At 36.4% G+C, this 10,019-nt stretch overlaps 1 pseudogene; it reads left to right on the top strand.

The window, feature by feature from the left end:
* Nucleotides 881-3,431, top strand: LOC110012085 (annotated as a pseudogene).

Raw genomic sequence — 10,019 nt, 5'->3', positions numbered from 1 at the left:
AGTAGGGGGTGCTACATTGGGTGGTATTAAAGCAGTTCTACATTTCTAGGGTAATGATTGTGAGATGTCCCTAATGATTGAATTGTTTAATGTAGGATGGCTTCTCAAGGTGTACATGCTAACCCAGTAGCTAGTAGGGAAGAGTCAACAGAGTCCGTAGAGGGCTCAGTGGCACCTGCACGTGCAGGTGGGGTGGAGGTAGGTCAAGAGGATGTTGGTGTTGGTGCTCCAATTCCTCCCGGTGGTGCTCGAGTGGCAGGATTACCACCAGAGTATGCACAGATATTTCAAATGGCTTTTCAAGCCCAAGCACAAGTCTAAGCGCAGTTACTTGCACAGATGCGCGTATCCACTCTAGTCGCAGCACCAGTAGTCCCTACAATTAAACGTAATTATGAAAGAATCAGAAAGGTGGGGGCTACAGAATTTGAAGGTACCCTAGACCCAGAAATTGCTGAAAGATGGAGGAAAAAAGTCGAAAATGTGATGAATTTAGTAGATTGCACTCCAGAGAATCGACTTAAGTATGTTGTTTCCTTGTCCGGGGGGAATGCTCTGATTTGGTGGAGGTCTGTAAAGAGGGGATATGACAAGAGAAATAACTTGGGCTGAGTTTCAGAAAGAATTTGATGATAAATACAGACTCAAGATGTACCAAGATAAGAAGAGGATGGAGTTCCTAAATTTAGTGCAAGGGGATAATCAGACGGTGGTAGAATATGAACTCCATTTCACGGCACTAGCCAAGTATGCACCAGAAGCAATAGCGACGCAGGAGGATCGTTGTTGCCATTTTGAACAGGGGCTACGACCGGAGATTAGAAGAGGCATCGCAGTCTGAATTATAAATTTTAAAACTCTTGTTGAATCAGCAGTCCGGATGGAAGAAGCAATAATGGAGGATAAGAAGAAGGGGGAAGAGAAGAGGAAATCAACGTATACAATAGGGGAATCGAGTAGGTTAACCAAGAGGGGAACCGATCGCTCATTTTCAGCGGCAAGTGGGAGTTTTACACGTGGTGGTCCCATTTTTCGAGAAAGTAGTGGACAGAGGTTCGGGGGATCCATGGGCATTAACAGAGGTTCATTCGAGCGCAGCTCATTTGCTACGCCTTCTACTGGATTAGGAAGGGGAGCTGGACCGAGTTATGGTCGAGGATCAGTTTTTCCTCCGAGTTGTTCTACCTGTCGAAGACAACATCAAGGTCCATGTTGGAGACGGGATGATATACCGAAGACTTGTTATCGCTGTGGAGGTAGAGGACACATTGCCAGGAATTGTTCCAGTCAGATTATGGGTGTGGTTGAAAGTGTTGCTAGCGGGACCCAGAGCCAAAGTAGTGAGGGGAGTAGTGGCAGGGGAGCCGGGAGAGGCAAAGGCAGAGGTAGAGGCACTAGCAACAGAGATAGTAGCCACACTATTGGAAGTAGTATGAGGGGGGTTGGAGCACAAATTACTCAAGGATAGACCCAAGCAAGGATATATAACATTACCAGAGAGGAAGCCCCAGCATCGAATGATGTGATATGAGGTACGATATTGTTATTTGACATTGCAGTTTATGTTTTGATTGATCCTGGCTCTACGCATTCATATATTTCATCTGAATTTGCATCTAAAATACCGGAAGAGAATAGTCCATTGGGATGTAATCTGATGGTTTATTTGCCCGTGGGAGAGGGTGTGGTAGTGAACAGTGTTAGGAAAGGGAACTTAGTGAGAATCGGACATGTAAATTTACCTATAGACCTTGTAGTGCTGGATTTGAAGGAGTTTGATGTGATTCTGGGGATGGACTGGTTAGCGCAACATAAAGCAATAGTTGACTGTTATAAAAAGAAAGTGATGATCGAATGTTCTGGTGAATTAAAAGTAATATTTGTGGGGGATCGTCAGGTAGTACCAGTTTGTGTAATATCAGCCATGGAGGTAAGACGATTGATGTTTGAGGATTGTGAAGCATATTTAGCCCATGTGGTAGATACCGAGAGGGTTAATCCCACATTGGAGGAAATCCCGGTAGTGAAAGACTTCCCTGAAGTATTTTCTAATGGCTTACCAGGTTTGCCACCGCATAGAGAAGTGAATTTTGCCATAGAGACTCTCCCAGGAGTTGCCCAATTTCTATTGCACCGTACAGAATGGCCCCAGTGGAATTATAAGAGCTCAAAAAGCAAATCAAAGAATTATTGGGGAAAGGATTTATCAGGCCGAGTACTTCACCGTGGGGAGCACCAATGCTATTTGTGAAGAAGAAAGATGGGAGTATGAGGTTATGCGTCGATTACCACCAATTAAATAGAGTAATAATGAAATCCATTGCCGATGATTGATGACCTGTTAGACCAGTCGAATGGAGCTACAACATTTTCAAAGATCGTTTTGAGGTCTGGGTATTGGCAGCTAAGAATAGCAGAGCATGACATACCAAAAATAACTTCCTGTACTCGGTATGGTCATTATGAGTTTCTGGTGATGCCCTTTAGGTTAACAAATGCACCAGCGGCATTCATGGCATTGATGAATCGTACATTTCAGGAATATCTGGATCACATCGTTATTGTATTTATAGATGACATTTTGGTATACTCGAGGGATGGAGAAGAGCATGAGCAACATTTGAGGATAGTCTTGCAGATTTTGAAAGAAAAGGAGTTATATGCTAAGTTAAGCAAATGTGAATTTTGGGTAAATCAGGTGATTTTTCTTGGGCATGTAGTATCTGGTGATGGGGTTATGCCTGACCCTTCAAAAGTAAAGGCTATTATGGAATGGAGAGTGCCAAAGAATGCGACTGAAGTTCAAAGCTTCTTAGGATTGGCTGGATATTACAGGAGATTTGTTGAGGGTTTCTCTATAATTGCCAGTCCTCTAACCAAGTTGTTCAGAAAGGGGGTAGAATTTCAGTGGACGGAACAGTGTCAACAAAGTTTTGATTAGTTGAAGGAGAGACTGACCTCCATTCCAATTTTGATTTTGCCGTCTGGTAGCGGTGGATATATAGTGTATACAGATGCTTCTAAACAAGATTTGGGATGTGTGTTAATGCAAAACGGAAAGGTAATTGCTTATGCATCCCGCCAATTGAGGAACCATGAATTAAATTATCCCACACATGACTTGGAGTTAGCCGCGATTGTGCATGCACTGAAGATTTGGAGGCATTATTTGTACGAAAAAAAATTTCAGATCCTTATTGACTATAAAAGTTTGAAATATATCTTGATACAGAAGGAATTTGAGGCAAAGAAGATAGATAGAATTGCTGAAGGATTATGATTGCACTATTGACTTTCATCCAGGGAAAGCAAACGTGGTAGCAGATGCCTTGAGTAGAAAGAGTTCAAATACATTAACCAATCTGAGGAGTCACAATCAAACATTGCTATTGGAGATGAGGTCTATGAATACGAAAATAGAGGTTGATTAGGTAGCGGGTTTATTAGCAGCCTTGCAAATTAAGCCAGACTTCGTGGATCAGATCAAAGAAGCGTAGACTCAAGATCCTTTCTTATTACGAATGCTGGAAAGAATAAGACTTGGTAAGAAAATAAATTTTTCAATAAGAGTTGATGGAATAATAGTGAATGGGGGATGAGTTTGTGTGCCTGATACGGATGGGTTACGCGAAGCGATTTTGCAAGAAGTTCATAATGCACCATATGCGATGCACCCTGGTACTACAAAAATGTATCGAAATTTAAGATGTTATTACTGGTGGCAGACAATGAAGAAGGATGTGCTGAATTTGTGGCTAAATGTATGACATGTCAACAAGTAAAGGCAGAACATCAGGCACCATCAGGTAAACTGCGAACTCTATCAATACCAGAATGGAAGTGGGAGAAGATTAATATGGATTTTGTCGTGGGGTTTTCACGAACATTCAGAAAGCACGACGCTATTTGGGTAATTGTGGATAGATTGACAAAATCTGCTCATTTCTTGCCGGTACGAATAACTGATTCTCTGGATTAGTTAGCTGGATTATACATTTCTGATAGTGAGATTCTGTATCGATTGTGTCAGATAGAGATCCCCTATTTACCTCACGCTTTTGGGAAAGTTTACAAAGGGCATTGGGCACAAAGTTACATTTCAGTACCGCATTTCATCCTCAAACAGATGGGCAGTTAGAAAGAATGATTCAAACTCTAGAAGATATGATGAGAGCTTGTACAATGGAGTTTAAGGGCAATTGGGATGATCATCTACCTCTAATGGAGTTTGCATATAATAACAGTTTTCACTCTAGTATCGGTATGGCCTCATATGAAGCTTTATATAGAAGAAGGTGCCGCAGTCCGATTTGTTAGGACATAGAAGGATTAAGACAACTAGAAGGTCCTGAATTGGTGCAAAAAACAGTGGAAAAGATATAAAAAGTTAAGAAGTACTTGAAAGCAGCACAAGATGGACAAAAAAGTTACGTTGATCAACACCGAAGGGAGATGGAATATGAAGTAGGTGATAAGGTTTTCCTGAAGATATCTCCTTGGAGGGGAATTCTAAGGTTTGGCAGGCAAGGGAAGCTGAGTCCGAGATATATTGGGCCATATGAAATTAATGAAAGAATTGAACCATTGGCGTATCGACTGGCATTACCAGCAGAATTGTCACAAATACATGATGTTTTCCATGTTTCGATGCTGCGACGATATCGGTCTGATCCTAGCCACATCATTCGTCAGCCGGAGATAGAGATTTCTGAGGAGTTGACATATATAGAGGAGCTAGCAGAGATTTTGGATAAAAGCGTAAGAAAATTGAGAAATAAGGAAATACCGATGGTAAAAAGGAGATGGAGTCATCATTCCCCGGGGGAGGCAACTTGGGAAGTTGAGAAGCATATGAGAGAGAAGTATCCCTATTTATTCCATTAAGCGGGTAAGTTAGTTAAATTCTGGGGACGAAATTTTTTTTAGGAGGGGAGAATTGTGACGTCCGTAAAATTTTTCACGTAATTGGGAGACTATTTGGTAATGATTAAAAATTTAGATTTAATTAGTAAACAAATTATAGACTGAATTTGAGATATGATAAAATTTGAACGGATTAAATTAGAGTTCGTTATAATATTTGGGAGTAAATTATATTAATTAAGAAATTTAGGAAGAACGTAATGGGTATTTGAGAAAAGTTTAAACAAATATATAAAATATAATAATATTATATATATATATATGTAAACAATATATATATATATATACAATTGAGGGGAGAGAGAGAGTTTAGAATGAGGTGTTGGGGCCTCTCTTGGTAATACACTACACACATACACATAATACACAAACTCACACACACACCTTAAACACACACCAACGCACACACACATCGCGGATTTTATATTTTAATTTATATTAATTTATATAATTATATTATTTAATTAGTTCTTTTACTAAATATAATTTATATTGAGCGATATATTATTTAATCGGAATACTTTATGATTTTTGCTATTTAAATTAGTATCGTATTAAATATCACATTTCATATAAAAATGATATAGTTGGTTAATTAAATTATTAGATTTGTTAGATTTAATTATTATTATAGCTAATTTATACAATTCCATCGGAATGATTAACCAAATATGTAATTCTATGTATTGTTACTTGATTAAATTATATAGCAACGATAAATTGGTAGAAAATTCATAGAAATGTTTTGAAAATTATATTTAAGAAGTATTATGTTATTAAAGGGGGAAAATGAGGTTTCAATGGTAATATAATTTGCGGATGTTATTAAAATGATAGTTATAAATATATAAGGTGTTTGATTAAATGAATTCTTATGAATTAGTTGATAAATCAATTATATGATTGAGAAGCTTAGAAAGTATAATTATCTAAAATAAAATGGAACAGGGGTTTGGACTTTAATATAAGTGGAATACTAAAAGATTGGTAGAAAATGTACGAATATTATATAATAGTTTATTTAGAATTTATGATATTGTATATATATATTGATTATACGTGTAATATTTTATTATAGGACGTGACGACAAAGTAGAGGGTTGAGTAGTCCCTCGTAAAATTGAAGTATTTTGGGATTTAAGGTAAGTATAGCTAACTGAATTTATATATATATCTATATGTGTAGTATTGTATATATTATATATATTGGTTTCTTGGATCCGAATGTGGACTTGGCTTTATATTATTATGCGTGGCTTTCGTATATTGATTGTTTATATAATTAGTTTTGATTTATTTGTTAGATTACCTTAAAATCGATGGAATTGCTACTATGTGTCATATGTGTTTGTAATAGTTGAATGTGAGAATGGTATGATGACGTGATCGTATAATTGATTGTTGTATGAAATCGAATTGTGAGTTATTATTGAGGAAGTAATTATTATAAAGAAAAGAATGATGATCTTGAATTGAAATAAAAGATGATGCTTACCTAGTCGGGAACACAGTCAATGGTTTATCATGATGTGATTGATGATGATGTGATATGAAAAATATATGAATTAAGCTAGGTACCATGACGCGTAGGGTACCGGGGTATTTCGGGCAGCGGAGAATATCCTGTGATGTTAGCTACTTAGTTATACTTATTGAGTAGGCAGCTAATTCCTTGCCACGTATTTTTCAGGAGATAGGGACATTGACTAGCCACATCGGACTTCAAGCCGTGATGTGGTCTTTATTAGTTGGGTCAGCCAGAATATCTGAAGCCTGAGTTTTTGGTTGTTGGGTTGTTAAATATTCTGGTCTTTTATTGGAATTTGTGTTTTAAATTGTGGTATGATTTTCCTTGAGGTTATGTACATAAGGATATCTAGTGAGGGTAAATATAAACTTTTGGTAGTATCTATTACCTTTTGTGATATATATATTATACTGATAAATTAGAATTTATTTTACGGGTTGAAAGAGAATTACTTATAGAATGAGTTCTAATTAAAGAAATGATGAAAAGTGATAATTAGATGTAGCGAGTAGGGGGTGCTACAATTGAACATCCACATAGGCTCAATTTTTAAAACACTTAGCCACTTAGGCTCAAGATACAAAGTCTTACTATATTCACAAGGGAATATTGCACTTAGCACAAAGCAATCACAAGAATTATGAATTGATACAAAATCAATAAACTGTTAATTCTTCTTTTTCAATCACTAAGTTTGTTTCTTCCTTTTTATTAAACCGTTTTGGTCTTTTACAATCTTTTATAAAATGACCATTTTTGCCACAATTTTGTAGCATCTCCTATTTCTTTCTTCCCTAGCTTCTTCTTCGTTATCACTGGACTCGGAATTATTGTGTTTTTTATTCCTTTCTTTGCTAGATCTTTTACGAAAGGAATTTCTATATCTTGATTTTCCTTTAACAGAATTAACCTCATGTTGGTTGTTGTTAGGTCTATTCGTTTTTAGGTCAATCTGTTTGCTTTTGAGCCCATTCACAACACTATCAAGGTTCACGCTATCTTTACCGTATTTAATAGCTGCTTTCACATCAGAATAAGTATCAGGTATAACATTCAGAACCACAATAGAAGAGTACTCATCAATATTTTTATCACCAGTCAACTTTATGTCTTGGACCTGTTTAGTGAAATCATCCAAATTTTCATCAATGTTTTTTGACAAATCAAGTTTGTATCTAAAAAAATTTTCAAGTAAGAACAATTTACTCGGTAGGGAAGTTTCAGTATAAAGCTCTTCTAACTTTTTCCATAATTCTTTCACAGAATTTTGGTTCCCTACTTTTCTTAAAACATTATCAAACAGATTAAGAATAATAGAGTAGGTGAATTCATCATTTTCAAGTAGTTTTTCTTCAGAAATGTTTTCTGTATATCTACCATCTATAGCTTTGAAAATATTTTGCTGAATCAAAATGCCTTTCATCTTTTGTTGCCAAATTGAAAAATCGGACTTCCCATCAAAAAGTTGCAAGATATATCCAGACATATTAGAAAAATAAGTGACAATCACAGAAATTAAGAAGGATTCCGGTTAAGCTCAACTAGATACCCGCAACCTCAAGGGTTCGGCCAAGTGAGTGTTTTGATGGGGAGATAGGGAATAGGCCAATAATAATAATATATCACTGAAATTTCAACAAAAATGCAACAGTATTTTGAGAGGACTAAAACTGATTTTTCAAGCAAAATATTTTCAGAAGATGAGTACTTAATCAGAGGATATTGTTTTCCGAAAAATATTGCACATAGACACAAACAGAGGTAGAATAATAGACTCTATGAGAGGCCCGAAAAACGGCTAAACCAGAAATACCTATCCAACTTTTACAAACAAACATAGAGTACGAAACTCCTTAATAGATCAAAATAATTACAGAAATTATAATGGTTACCAAAATAATAAGATATGAACAAATCAAACGAAAACAATACTGCAGTATCAATTAGGCTCAGATTCAAGCCAGATCCTTTGAACACACAAAAGTGCCGCACCGACAACCCGATTCACGGTTGTACTACTACTCGAAAAACACCACAACAGGTTTTGTCTCTCGATCACACAGATCTCTCTCTTTATTGGACACAGAGACCTTAATCACTCATATTCACAAAGATAGTTTGGAAAGTAGAAGATAGTAGTTCTATTTTTCTATCTATAGCCGAGAGGGAAGAAGCCCTTTATAAAGGGATGAAGATACACTGGATAAGGACAGCAATAGAGTCATTCCTTAAGCCATTTTGTTGGCTAAAGAAGACTTCCATGGAAGCCGGAGACTTGAAGGATGAATGATACATAAAAGATAAGAGAGAGAGATTGAGAAGTTCGGCATTGAAGGAGAGAAGAAATATGAGGACTCAAAACTAAGGTTACCCGATTAAGTGGTGGAGCAGTTCGGATCGAGATGAACGGGTCGTGGGTCGGATAGTGGGCCGTCCGAGTGAACCGGGTAAATGGGTCTCCAAAACTTGGGCCACAAAAATATAACAATAATGAATCTTTTATGTGGCTTCATCCCTTAACCCAAAGGAGTTCGGACATTTGTTGGTCCTTGTTGGTTTATTTAGGTGGGGTCGAAACAAGCAATGTACGAAAAATCTTTTTCTTTGGCCTGTCCAGGTGGTTACCTCAGTTGACTCTCTTCTCCAGTCTTTTTTTGAATCCATTAAGCAACCAATTCGCACGTCAACGACGACTCCTAGCTCCAATTGGACTAAACCTCCTAATGGGGTGATCAAGATCAATTTCGGTGGCGCATTATTTGCAGAAGAATGCGAAACTAGAATTCATGTTGTGGCAAGAGATGCAAATGGGTCAATGCTTGCCCCGATATCCCATACATTTTCTAAATGTGCAAGTCCAGAATTATTGGAAGCGTTGGCTGTGAGGGAGGTTGTTGAACTACCGCAGCGAAGGAGTTGGTCTTAGGTAGTTAGGGTTAATTACCCTTAGACCCTTCAGAAAATGAAAAATAACACTTTTTTCTAAATAAATTTTAAAATTATACTTACATCCCCTATGAGAATTTATTGTTTACACTGATCCTCTTTTGATAGGATTTGGACAAAAGATACTAATGTTAGCAAAATATTTACATAAATTTTCAATTGTATATCTCATTTAATATTTTCATGTTATAATTTTTTACTTATCAGAAAAAAATATAATAATATTAACTTAACTCCATATATATATATATTACATTTATATCTTTATAAGTATAAAAATATACAAAGGACTATTAAATGTGTGGCAAAATTAAAAATTTATGTAATTTTTTTTTGCTAACATCAACATTTTCTGTCCAAATTCTGACGGAAGAGAATCATGTTTAAATAAAAAATTTTCAAAAGTATTGTAAGTATAATTTTAATTTTTTTTTAAAAAAAAGTACAATTTCACATTTTTACAAAAAGTTGGGTGACTGCCTCCCATTTATCTCGAAGTTGAAGTCTGCTACCTGTGACTGGTCTTGTATTGGCCCGTTAGTTTCTGACATTCGTTGTATTGTTAATCTTTGGTCTCCTGTTTCTTATGGTCATGTATAAACTTGTTCGCCATGCAAGTGCC

This window comes from Sesamum indicum, linkage group LG6 (genome assembly GCF_000512975.1).
Source record: "Sesamum indicum cultivar Zhongzhi No. 13 linkage group LG6, S_indicum_v1.0, whole genome shotgun sequence".
NCBI lineage: Eukaryota > Viridiplantae > Streptophyta > Magnoliopsida > Lamiales > Pedaliaceae > Sesamum > Sesamum indicum.
This window is presented reverse-complemented; position numbering and strand designations above follow the sequence as displayed.